Here is a 14,124-nt window from a genome sequence, read left to right on the forward strand (position 1 = left end):
TTTGTTCGGCGTCTGCAGTGATGCGGACGCTGAGCCGATCTGTCGTGGGGAAGAGGGAGCTGAGCCAGAAAGCCAGGCTCTCGATTTACCGGTCGATCTACGTCCCAATCCTCACCTATGGTCATGAGCTTTGGGTAATGACCGAAAGAACGAGATCGCGGATACAAGCGGCCGAAATGAGTTTCCTCCGTAGGGTGGCCGGGCTCAGCCTTAGAGATAGGGTGAGGAGCTCGGACATTCGGGAGGGACTCGGAGTAGAACCGCTGCTCCTCCGGATCGAAAGGAGCCAGTTGAGGTGGTTTGGGCATCTGGTCAGGATGCCTCCTGGACGCCTCCCCGGGGAGGTGTTTCGGGCATGTCCTGCCGGCAGAAGGCCCCCGGGTCGACCCAGGACACGTTGGAGAGGTTACATCTCCAATCTGGCCCGGGAACGCCTTGGGGTCCTGCCGGAGGAGCTGGTGGACAAGGCCGGGGAGAGGACGGCCTGGAGCTCCCTAGTTGGGATGCTGCCCCCGCGACCCGGACCCGGATAAGCGGAGGAAGACGAGACGAGACGAGACGAGACGAGACACTAAAACAAACCTGATCTCTCTAGGACATTCAGAAGCCAAGTTATAAGCCCACAAATGTGTAACTGGACTACTTCTTTAAATTGACACGAGATCCGGTGACCTTTGGGACATGGTTTGACCCCCTTAGGAAAGTGCTATCATCATGAAACGTTCAGATCACTTACAACTCAATAGATTCTACCTTCCTGTAACGTTTCAGCCTGATTGGACCTTGTTTTCACACAAATGAACCCAGAATGATGTGAAATTGTGCTTCGTGCAACATAATTATGGGTGCCATTTAAAAACCATAAGTGCTAATGACTCCATTCCTTTTTGTGGTTGTAGGGGCTGTTGATTGGTGTACACTAAAACAAACCTGATCACTCTAGGACATTCAGAAGCCAAGTTATAAGCCCACAAATGTGTAACTGGACTACTTCTTTAAATTGACACCAGATCCGGTGACCTTTGGGACATGGTTTGACCCCCTTAGGAAAGTGCTATCATCATGAAACGTTCAGATCACTTACAACGCAATAGATTCTACCTTCCTGTAACGTTTCAGCCTGATTGGACCTTGTTTTCACACAAATGAACCCAGAATGATGTGAAATTTTGCTTCGTGCAACATAATTCTGGGTGCCATTTAAAAACCATAAGTGCTAATGTCTCCATTCCTTTTTGTGGTTCTAGGGGCTGTTGATTGGAGTACACTAAAACAAACCTGATCTCTCTAGGACATTCAGAAGCCAAGTTATAAGCCCACACACAAAGATGTAACTGGACTACTTCTTTAAAGTGACACTTGGCCCGGTGACCTTTGGGACATTGTTTGACCCCCTATAGGAATGTGCGATCATCTTGAAACGTTCAGATCACTTACAACTCAATAGATTCTACCTTCTTGTAGCGTTTCAGCCGGATTGGACCTTGTTTTCACACAAATTGACCCAGAATCATGTGAAATTGTGCTTAGTGCAGCATAATTCTGGGTGCCATTTAAGAACCATAAGTGCTAATGACTCCATTCCTTTTTGTGGTTGTAGGGGCTGTTGATTGGAGTACACTAAAATAAACCTGATCTCTCTAGGACATTCAGAAGCCAAGTTATAAGCCCACAAATGTGTAAATGGACTACTTCTTTAAATTGACACCCGATCCGGTGACCTTTGGGACATGGTTTGACCCCCTTAGGAAAGCGCTATCATCATGAAACGTTCAGATCACTTACAACTCAATAGATTCTAGCTTCCAGTAACGTTTCAGCCTGATTGGACCTTGTTTTCACACAAATGAACCCAGAATGATGTGAAATTGTGCTTCGTGCAACATAATTCTGGGTGCCATTTAAAAACCATAAGTGCTAATGACTCCATTCCTTTTTGTGGTTGTAGGGGCTGTTGATTGGAGTATACTAAAACAAACCTGATCTCTCTAGGACATTCAGAAGCCAAGTTATAAGCCCACAAATGTGTAACTGGACTACTTCTTTAGACACCAGATCCGGTGACCTTTGGGACATGGTTTGACCCCCTTAGGGAAGTGCTATCATCATGAAACGTTCAGATCACTTACAATTTAATAGATTCTACCTTCCTGTAATGTTTCAGCCTGATTGGACCTTGTTTTCACACAAATGGACCCAGAATGATGTGAAATTGTGCTTCGTGCAACATAATTCTGGGTGCCATTTACAAACCATAAGTGCTAATGACTCCATTCCTTTTTGTGGTTGTAGGGGCTGTTGATTGGAGTACACTAAAACAAACCTGATCTCTCTAGGACATTCAGAAGCCAAGTTATAAGCCCACAAATGTGTAACTGGACTACTTCTTTAAATTGACACGAGATCCGGTGACCTTTGGGACATGGTTTGACCCCCTTAGGAAAGTGCTATCATCATGAAACGTTCAGATCACTTACAACTCAATAGAGTCTACCTTCCTGTAACGTTTCAGCCTGATTGGACCTTGTTTTCACACAAATGAACCCAGAATGATGTGAAATTGTGCTTCGTGCAACATAATTCTGGGTGCCATTTAAAAACCATAAGTGCTAATGACTCCATTCCTTTTTGTGGTTGTAGGGGCTGTTGATTGGTGTACACTAAAACAAACCTGATCACTCTAGGACATTCAGAAGCCAAGTTATAAGCCCACAAATGTGTAACTGGACTACTTCTTTAAATTGACACCAGATCCGGTGACCTTTGGGACATGGTTTGACCCCCTTAGGAAAGTGCTATCATCATGAAACGTTCAGATCACTTACAACGCAATAGATTCTACCTTCCTGTAACGTTTCAGCCTGATTGGACCTTGTTTTCACACAAATGAACCCAGAATGATGTGAAATTTTGCTTCGTGCAACATAATTCTGGGTGCCATTTAAAAACCATGAGTGCTAATGTCTCCATTCCTTTTTGTGGTTCTAGGGGCTGTTGATTGGAGTACACTAAAACAAACCTGATCTCTCTAGGACATTCAGAAGCCAAGTTATAAGCCCACACACAAAGATGTAACTGGACTACTTCTTTAAAGTGACACTTGGCCCGGTGACCTTTGGGACATTGTTTGACCCCCTATAGGAATGTGCGATCATCTTGAAACGTTCAGATCACTTACAACTCAATAGATTCTACCTTCTTGTAGCGTTTCAGCCGGATTGGACCTTGTTTTCACACAAATTGACCCAGAATCATGTGAAATTGTGCTTAGTGCAGCATAATTCTGGGTGCCATTTAAGAACCATAAGTGCTAATGACTCCATTCCTTTTTGTGGTTGTAGGGGCTGTTGATTGGAGTACACTAAAATAAACCTGATCTCTCTAGGACATTCAGAAGCCAAGTTATAAGCCCACAAATGTGTAAATGGACTACTTCTTTAAATTGACACCCGATCCGGTGACCTTTGGGACATGGTTTGACCCCCTTAGGAAAGCGCTATCATCATGAAACGTTCAGATCACTTACAACTCAATAGATTCTAGCTTCCAGTAACGTTTCAGCCTGATTGGACCTTGTTTTCACACAAATGAACCCAGAATGATGTGAAATTGTGCTTCGTGCAAAATAATTCTGGGTGCCATTTACAAACCATAAGTGCTAATGACTCCATGCCTTTTTGTGGTTGTAGGGGCTGTTGATTGGAGTACACTAAAACAAACCTAACCTCTCTAGGACATTCAGAAGCCAAGTTATAAGGCCACAAAGGTGTAACTGGACTACTTCTTTAAAGTGACACTTGGCCCGGTGACCTTTGGGACATGGTTTGACCCCCTATAGGAATGTGCGATCATCTTGAAACGTTCAGATCACTTACAACTCAATAGATTCTACCTTCCTGTAACGTTTCAGCCGGATTGGACCTTGTTTTCACAAAAATTGACCCAGAATGATGTGAAATTGTGCTTCGTGCAACATAATTCTGGGTGCCACTTACAAACCATAAGTGCTAATGACTCCATTCCTTTTTGTGGTTGTAGGGGCTGTTGATTGGAGTACATTAAAACAAACCTGATCTCTCTAGGACATTCAGAAGCCAAGTTATAAGCCCACAAATGTGTAACTGGACTACTTCTTTAAATTGACACCAGATCCAGTGACCTTTGGGACATGGTTTGACCCCTTTAGGAAAGTGCTATCATCATGAAACGTTCAGATCACTTACAACTCAATAGATTCTACCTTCCTGTAACGTTTCAGCCTGATTGGACCTTGTTTTCACACAAATGGACCCAGAATGATGTGAAATTGTGCTTCGTGCAACATAATTCTGGGTGCCATTTAAAAACCATAAGTGCTAATGACTCCATTCCTTTTTGTGGTTGTAGGGGCTGTTGATTGGAGTACACTAAAATAAACCTGATCTCTCTAGGACATTCAGAAGCCAAGTTATAAGCCCACAAATGTGTAACTGGACTACTTCTTTAAATTGACACCAGATCCGGTGACCTTTGGGACATGGTTTGACCCCCTTAGGAAAGTGCTATCATCATGAAACATTCAGATCACTTACAACTCAATAGATTCTACCTTCCTGTAACGTTTCAGCTTGATTGGACCTTGTTTTCACACAAATGAACCCAGAATGATGTGAAATTGTGCTTCGTGCAACATAATTCTGGGTGCCATTTACAAACCATAAGTGCTAATGACTCCATTCCTTTTTGTGGTTGTAGGGGCTGTTGATTGGAGTACACTAAAACAAACTTGACCTCTCTAGGACATTCAGAAGCCAAGTTATAAGCCCACAAAGGTGTAACTGGACAACTTCTTTAAAGTGACACCAGATCCGGTGACCTTTGGGACATGGTTTGACCCCCTTAGGAAAGTGCTATCATCATGAAACATTCAGATCACTTACAACTCAATAGATTCTACCTTCCTGTAACGTTTCAGCCTGATTGGACCTTGTTTTCACACAAATGAACCCAGAATGATGTGAAATTATGCTTCGTGCAACATAATTCTGGGTGCCATTTACAAACCATAAGTGCTAATGACTCCATTCCTTTTTGTGGTTTTAGGGGCTGTTGATTGGACTACACTAAAACAAACTAACCTCTCTAGGACATTCAGAAGCCAAGTTATAAGCCCAAAAGGTGTAACTGGACTACTTCTTTAAATTGACACCAGATCCGGTGACTTTTGGGACATGGTTTGACCCCCTTAGGAAAGTGCTATCATCATGAAACGTCCAGATCACTTGCAACTCAATAGATTCTACCTTCCTGTAACGTTTCAGCCTGATTGGACCCTTGTTTTCACACAAATGAACCCAGAATGATGTGAAATTGTGCTTTGTGCAACATAATTCTGGGTGCCATTTACAAACCATAAGTGCTAATATCTCCATTCCTTTTTGTGGTTGTAGGGGCTGTTGATTGGAGTACATTAAAACAAACCTGATCTCTCTAGGACATTCAGAAGCCAAGTTATAAGCCCACAAATGTGTAACTGGACTACTTCTTTAAATTGACACCAGATCCGGTGACCTTTGGGACATGGTTTGATCCCCTAGAAAAGCGCTATCATCATGAAACGTTCAGATCACTTACAACTAAATATATTCTACCTTCCTGTAACGTTTCAGCCTGATTGGACCTTGTTTTCACACAAATGAACCCAGAATGATGTGAAATTATGCTTCGTGCAACATAATTCTGGGTGCCATTTACAAACCATAAGTGCTAATGACTCCATTCCTTTTTGTGGTTTTAGGGGCTGTTGATTGGACTACACTAAAACAAACTAACCTCTCTAGGACATTCAGAAGCCAAGTTATAAGCCCAAAAGGTGTAACTGGACTACTTCTTTAAATTGACACCAGATCCGGTGACTTTTGGGACATGGTTTGACCCCCTTAGGAAAGTGCTATCATCATGAAACGTCCAGATCACTTGCAACTCAATAGATTCTACCTTCCTGTAACGTTTCAGCCTGATTGGACCCTTGTTTTCACACAAATGAACCCAGAATGATGTGAAATTGTGCTTTGTGCAACATAATTCTGGGTGCCATTTACAAACCATAAGTGCTAATATCTCCATTCCTTTTTGTGGTTGTAGGGGCTGTTGATTGGAGTACATTAAAACAAACCTGATCTCTCTAGGACATTCAGAAGCCAAGTTATAAGCCCACAAATGTGTAACTGGACTACTTCTTTAAATTGACACCAGATCCGGTGACCTTTGGGACATGGTTTGATCCCCTAGAAAAGCGCTATCATCATGAAACGTTCAGATCACTTACAACTAAATATATTCTACCTTCCTGTAACGTTTCAGCCTGATTGGACCTTGTTTTCACACAAATGAACCCAGAATGATGTGAAATTGTGCTTCGTGCAACATAATTCTGGGTGCCATTTACAAACCATAAGTGCTAATATCTCCATTCCTTTTTGTGGTTGTAGGGGCTGTTGATTGGAGTACATTAAAACAAACCTGATCTCTCTAGGACATTCAGAAGCCAAGTTATAAGCCCACAAATGTGTAACTGGACTACTTCTTTAAATTGACACCAGATCCGGTGACCTTTGGGACATGGTTTGATCCCCTAGGAAAGCGCTATCATCATGAAACGTTCAGATCACTTACAACTAAATATATTCTACCTTCCTGTAACGTTTCAGCCTGATTGGACCTTGTTTTCACACAAATGAACCCAGAATGATGTGAAATTGTGCTTCGTGCAACATAATTCTGGGTGCCATTTAAAAACCATAAGTGCTAATGACTCCATTCCTTTTTGTGGTTGTAGGGGCTGTTGATTGGAGTATACTAAAACAAACCTGATCTCTCTAGGACATTCAGAAGCCAAGTTATAAGCCCACAAATGTGTAACTGGACTACTTCTTTAGACACCAGATCCGGTGACCTTTGGGACATGGTTTGACCCCCTTAGGAAAGTGCTATCATCATGAAACGTTCAGATCACTTACAACGCAATAGATTCTACCTTCCTGTAACGTTTCAGCCTGATTGGACCTTGTTTTCACACAAATGAACCCAGAATGATGTGAAATTTTGCTTCGTGCAACATAATTCTGGGTGCCATTTAAAAACCATAAGTGCTAATGTCTCCATTCCTTTTTGTGGTTCTAGGGGCTGTTGATTGGAGTACACTAAAACAAACCTGATCTCTCTAGGACATTCAGAAGCCAAGTTATAAGCCCACACACAAAGATGTAACTGGACTACTTCTTTAAAGTGACACTTGGCCCGGTGACCTTTGGGACATGGTTTGACCCCCTATACACCCTAAAAAATTATTCAGGGGCTTAGTAAATATCATTATAGTTCTAAGTTAGATGACCTTGATTAAATCTTTGAAAATCACAAAAGTGTTATCTTGAGTTGAAAATACTGAAAAGAATGTTTAAATTTCCAACACCAGTTTTTCAGTTGAACTGAGCTTTTTTGTTCAAGTTTATTTAAAAGAAATAATTCTGTATTTGAAACACAGGGTGCATTATTTAAATCTACTCAATATATCTCATATAAAGTACTCAAAATAACTGAGACACTGGTATTCATACTTATCATTGTCTTGAACTTTAATTATTAATGGTTCAAAATCAATATAATTTTGTCCCCCAATACCAACTTCAAACTTTGAGTAAGACTAATGACCTTTGGCATGTACCGCGCGCAAGGAGCAAGGCATCAAGGGAGATTTTCTGCACGTTGAACGGGACAGACACACATCCGGTAACGTTTTCAGGTAAGTGACCAATTCTTACATTAGCCGTCTTTATCCACACCGTTCTTTTATAGCATGTGCCGAAGAAAGCGTTTGTCATGGAGGCTCACTTTTCACAGCGTGTTTGTGCACGTTAATTTAAGTTTTTATCCTGTCTTCCAGTCAAGGCGGCTGGAAACCGCGCCCTTTTATCCTTTTACGTTCTGAGTCGCTATCTGCGTTCCGGGTAATTTTACCGGAATGTCCGGGTACCAGCGACCTGACCGTTTAATCGGGGGCATTTTAGGAACCAAGTGAAAGCAGGTGTGCTCAGACATTTCTAGAAAATTGCCCTGTTGAGTCGCGGTGCGGGAGCTGCGGTAGTCACGCGGCCTGACTCACTCTGTCAGGTTGTTCAGGAGGAGATGAACAGACGTCATCATCAATGGCTTTGGTAACTAAGAAGACCTGCCCGCGGAACGGTTCATAGCAGCAATCATGCTGCTTAGCTTTCTTGTTCTATGTGGGGTCTTTCAGAGCATATAAGACGCTGCTTTCAGCTTTGTCCCGAACAGGGCCAGTTTTTGAGAGAACGCTGAGAGGACCGCGGGTCAGCAGATTACCTCATCCAGGGCCGGTCCTAAGTACTATGAGGCCTTAAGTAAATTTAGACTCGGGGCCCTACTTCCTTTCAGATCCCAGAAAGTAATGGAAAAAAAAATTGCTTTGGTCCTTTGGGTCAAGCCAAAAGTACCATCATTTCCAGTATAGTTACTCCCAATTTACATCAATACATGTTTATTTCAATCCAAGCTAAAATTTCTTTATAAGAGATTGATGTTATGGCAGATTCTCAGTGGCATGTTTTGTAATGATTAAGTTTTGATTTGTATATTTTCAGCCCCATCTTCACCACCAGGAGAAAAAAATCTGCATCAACTACAAAGTAAAGCAGGTAATTTTACTCAGAGGACTTGATGTGTTAAATTTTGGAATGATATGATATTGTTTGATGCAAGCTGAGTAATGGATGTTGATACCACCTAAATATTTATACTGGTTTTGTGGTGGGTTATTTTAGTCATACAAATGCCAAATCTAAATTTTGAGAAATTTTCAGTTCGGTAAATATATTGATGTGTTCATGGTCTGTCATCAAGTGTCACCATACTATCTTTTTATTTATACAGTGTGGTGATGTGATTCAGATTATTTCAATGTGGTTAAGTATTGTACTTTGTTCCATGTTGACTTATTTGTAAGTTGTATCCTCCACCTGAATTGGTAGTGAGTACTGGTTATTCAATCAGTTAATCATACAAAAACTGTGTAAATATGGTTATACACCATTCTGTCATCTTCATACTATGAGACAATTTTTTAGGTCACAGGTGATGAGATGGCAGTGTAAACTCTGCAAACATGAGGAGTCATCAAAAGTGTCACTACTCAAACATTATCAAGTGAAACATGGTACATGTGGTCATGGCTATTCCATACCCTGTCTTCATTTGAATTGTCCTTGCTCTTTTAAGACATGGGGTGCCTTACGCTCATGACATGATATTATCAGCCAACAGCTGAGTGTCAGCAACATCAAGGACAGATGGCCGGCGTTGTTTGACGTCTCCCAAAGTAAGTGAACATTTAAAGAGATATACACTTGTAAATAAAATTTGGTCTGTTACATCCCCCATCATAAGATAAGTGAGGAAAAACATGTTGCTACCATCCTAGTGATTTTGATGGTCTTGCAGCAGCCAGGTTGCTTTAATTTGTCATAAGACTGTAGAATTGCTAGGAATTTGAATCAAAATGAGGAATCTGAATCAAAACCAGAATGTTTCTAATTGAAACCATTCCCAAGCCTAGGGAACAATAAATGCTAGTAATTTCCGTACACTTAACTTGTTTTAGGCTAAGCTAATGTAACCTGACTGAAGAATGACTGGGCTGATTGCAAAGTGCCTTTGTCTCACTTATCTAACTCTGGAGCACATGACGACAGACTAGATTTTACTGAAGAGTGAAGAGTAATTTAATATTTTTAAACGTTTACGTATTGTAACTCCAGATTCTATGAGTATAGGCGCAGCCCTTTAAGTGGGTATTCCCCTTGTGCGCGCAGCACTTAAGTAATTTAGTCCACGCCCACCTGCTGTGTGGGCCTCACCCTGGTCTAGTATAAGTTATGGTGAGACCAGGAAATCGGCTCTACTGTTTTTCTTCAGCCAGCCAGAAGATGTCCAGGGAGACCATCCGTCTGTGACCATCCTGCCAGACCGGCTACTTCATGTCGTATGACCGACATGCCGTCTGCGTGGGCTGCCTTGGTCCTCACCATGCGGACCTTGTCCTCACACCTTAATCCTATTGCTGCTCCTGTTAGCTCCTCCCGCCAGAGGAAAAGCAGCGGAGGTCAGCCTTTTTCTAAGCTGATGCTGAGGAGACGTTCCCGCTAAGAGAGAGGTACTCGCTGGAAGAAGCCATCGAGTTCTTCGATGGTGGGCCGGAATTGGATGATTCCACCCACCGTGAGGAAAACGGCAGTGGTGGCAGCTCCACTGCCTCCCAGCTGGGCAGCCTGGCGACAGAAGGGAGGTGAAAGAGCTGACGCTCATCCACCCCTGGCCTTCACATGTCGGCGAGGACGCCGCTCTCAGTTGTTGGTGCGCTGCTCCTGGATCTGCCTGGCATCATCCAGGAGGAAGCTGGTGAGAAGGGACTTCCCATCCCTCAGCCTGTTCCACCCCCATCGGATGATCTGGCGGGAAGGTATGGCTACGCTCACTCTCGTTGCCCAGATCCCATCTGGCCTTAGTTCCCAGCAGTGATGACCTACCTCTCTGAGGCAGAAGCAGAGCCAGCGAAGATTAGAGCGCCAGTCTCTACCTAGGGCTTCACAGACCAGAGTTTTCCGCCTGTTCCCCCTCTACAGCCGAGTCTCGCTTCAGTTTTCGGCATCAAAATGACCAAGGTCGTTGGACAGTGAACGGCCCATCCCGCCAAACTTGACCAGCTGATAGCAAGGTTCACTGATCGCGCACATCAATGCACTGTTCAGTCAGCTGCAGGGACTAACAACACTGCCTTGCTAGCGTTCATCATCTCCAGGAAGGTGGAGAAAGCAGAGCTGCCAGAGGAGCTGAAAGGCTTTCTCTGTAAAGCCGCTGACGCGATTATGAATAGGTGCGCCACTTCAGCGGTGTGCTCCTCTCGCATCGCTACCTGGCAGACGATGGTCCAGAGGGCAACCTGGCTCCGCCTCTTCCCTCCAAGATTATACAATCTCACAGGGAAATGGTGCAAGCAATTCATAACATAAAATTTAGAAGCTTAGTGGAAGATAATACTTTATGTTAAGGCTTTAGTCTGCATACTGAACAACTCCACTTATATGGATTTATGTCTGGATGAGTAAATTAATCTTTTGCATGTTAGAAAATAAGGTCCAGGTTGCAAAAAATGGTAGTTCCAGTTAAAGATTTTTTTTGGGATTGAATCATAATTTTGGCCTTCAGATTTTGTGTCCTTTGTTTTTGTTCCTCTCCCATCCAGGTCAGTGCAGAGTTTCATAGGATCACGACCCTGAACCTTGAACCAAAGTTCATGTCATCGTTGGACTTGTATTCATACTCCTGTCCTTGTTTCAAGCCAAGAAAGGTGCTGCTGGACAACACCACAGGGCACAGTTAAATCTTCTGCTTCAGGTAAGGAAGATTGCATTTTCTAACCACAAAAACGTTCCAACACAGCACTGAAGAGGCCCTCCACTAAAAACGGCTATTCTTAGGTTTCTGTTCAATATTTTAGCTCCACAGGTGTTCTTACCTTGATGGTGGGTGTGAAAACAGGTCAACAACAGAAAAAATTGTTATGTTTAAGCTAGAAATGGTAAGTCATGTTTTAAATGTGCAAATTTTGCCTCAGTTGAGACTTCCTGTTTTACAGAGTGGAAATTCCATCGAGAAAAAACAAAAGTCATCATCAGATGTCTCATTGACCATCTGGGAGAGGATCCAAGTGCCTTAATCAAAACCTTTGAGGTTGGTGCAATAAATCTGTTTTAGGAATATTAGTAGTTTTAGCTTGTGAGATCATAGAAATGTTTTAAGATAATGTTCTAAAGAAAAAAAAACACTTGAAAGCATACAAAAGAATAGCATTTGCTCAAAGATTTTGGAGCACAGTGCCCACATATTTTGAGTACCAGTGATGTCATACAAATGAAACTTTTTGTTTCAATGTTTGGAAATATGTGAGCTTAAAACAGTTGTTTCTCTTTTTAAAGGACAGTGCTGATGCTGTCTGGTGAAGAGGCTTTGGCTGAGGAGGTGATGAAGATTTACCTGCTGCAGAATCAAGACAGGTCAGGTGAACCTACTGATGTGGGTATTGTTATTGAAGGCGTTACTGTTCTGGGCAAACTTGGGAATCTGAGCAAAGCCTGTTGCTATCTTTTGGGACTGTGCAATGCTCTGGATCTGAAATATCCCAAGAATCTCAAATGCACATTTGAAGCATTTCAAAAAGTGTTCACGGAGCTGGATACAGGAAACCTTTCTGTCAAGGTTCAAAGACTGAAAAATGACCTCTGTTCATTGTAGACAAAATTTCACAGGGCTGTTCTTAAAGTGTTAGACTTGTTAAGTGACATGTAATGCTCATCAAAAGGTTCAGTTGTGGCATTACATAGTGTTGACATTCCTGTTCATAAATAATGTTTGTACCATAAACTGTGTTTTGCATTAACTTTCCAGATTCACATTAAGGTGTAAATGGGAGAGTATCTTCTGTATGTTTTTTTTTTAGTTTTTTTTTTAAGCACAATCCTTTTTGAAACCTTTTTATTTAAATTATGGATGTTTTTTGGTCACTCTTTAGTTATAATCTTCCCAATTTTTTGGAATCATAAGATGTTCAAAAACTCACAGTGCAAATGTTTTTTTTTTTCAGGATTTATATTTTTTTGGGATCTTAATTTTATTTTTGTCATTTGACCTTTTCTAAAAAGGTAAAGCACTGCATTCACTTGAGCCACTTTTATTCTTAGTATTGCAGGTACATTTTTCTTGTTGTTAGCATCAATATGCTAGTTTTACAGTTTTATCAAGCATGCCAATTTGGATGCAATTTTATTATATAAGACTGTTGTGACTGAAATTTTATCCAAGTTTTATCCACTGAATGTGGAACAGATTTCAGCTCACTGTGTTCAGAGAAGGACTCTGCTAAATGTGTGATTCACAAAAAAGCTGGTTAAAATAAATCATTGTGAACAATGTTGAACTGACGTGGTTCTTTTTTCCTGTGTGTGTGTGTGTGTGTGTGTGTGTGTGTGTGTGTGTGTGTGTGTGTGTGTGTGTGTGTGTGTGTTTGTATATATATATATATATATATATATATATATATATATATATACATATATATATATACGCTTAATTCTAATTAACGTTTTTGCTTAAGTAAACTTTAAAATATTAAGTAAATTGAACCATTATTTAAAAACAAGTAATTGTAATGGTGTAGGTTATATGTGCCAAGCATTTCAGCATTTCCTAATTAATATTTTATGTAGTTTGAACTTTTGGTTACTGTTGTTTTAACATACATTTTCAATTGTATTTACTCAATTTTGAATGTTACTGTAACATCTTTAATTGTTCATAACGGCTTATTCCATTTTAGTTGGATTTAATCTATTAATAAGGTGTATTTAAGAGATGTGATTGTTTTTGCATTTACTTATTATTTTTGAGTGTAAAAGTGTTGCACCAAAATATTTAAGTAATTATCAGTTTTATTTCTTAGAGTGTAGGAATGTGCGATCATCTTGAAACGTTCAGATCACTTACAACTCAATAGATTCTACCTTCTTGTAGCGTTTCAGCCGGATTGGACCTTGTTTTCACACAAATTGACCCAGAATCATGTGAAATTGTGCTTAGTGCAGCATAATTCTGGGTGCCATTTAAGAACCATAAGTGCTAATGACTCCATTCCTTTTTGTGGTTGTAGGGGCTGTTGATTGGAGTACACTAAAATAAACCTGATCTCTCTAGGACATTCAGAAGCCAAGTTATAAGCCCACAAATGTGTAAATGGACTACTTCTTTAAATTGACACCCGATCCGGTGACCTTTGGGACATGGTTTGACCCCCTTAGGAAAGCTCTATCATCATGAAACGTTCAGATCACTTACAACTCAATAGATTCTAGCTTCCAGTAACGTTTCAGCCTGATTGGACCTTGTTTTCACACAAATGAACCCAGAATGATGTGAAATTGTGCTTCGTGCAAAATAATTCTGGGTGCCATTTACAAAACCATAAGTGCTAATGACTCCATTCCTTTTTGTGGTTGTAGGGGCTGTTGATTGGAGTAC

The 14,124-nt window shown here is 41.2% G+C and overlaps 1 long non-coding RNA gene across 1 annotated transcript; it reads left to right on the forward strand.

Moving 5' to 3' along the window:
* The first annotated feature begins 7,133 nt into the window (after window positions 1-7,133).
* LOC129164577 (uncharacterized) lies at window positions 7,134-13,093 on the forward strand. Its single transcript, XR_008564110.2, has 6 exons — window positions 7,134-7,780; window positions 8,640-8,693; window positions 9,274-9,373; window positions 11,297-11,448; window positions 11,690-11,784; window positions 12,030-13,093. It is a non-coding gene; the product is annotated as an uncharacterized lncRNA (long non-coding RNA).
* The last annotated feature ends 1,031 nt before the right edge of the window (window positions 13,094-14,124 follow it).

The sequence above is a fragment of the Nothobranchius furzeri genome, unplaced genomic scaffold, assembly GCF_043380555.1.
Source record: "Nothobranchius furzeri strain GRZ-AD unplaced genomic scaffold, NfurGRZ-RIMD1 Scf043, whole genome shotgun sequence".
Taxonomy (NCBI): domain Eukaryota; kingdom Metazoa; phylum Chordata; class Actinopteri; order Cyprinodontiformes; family Nothobranchiidae; genus Nothobranchius; species Nothobranchius furzeri.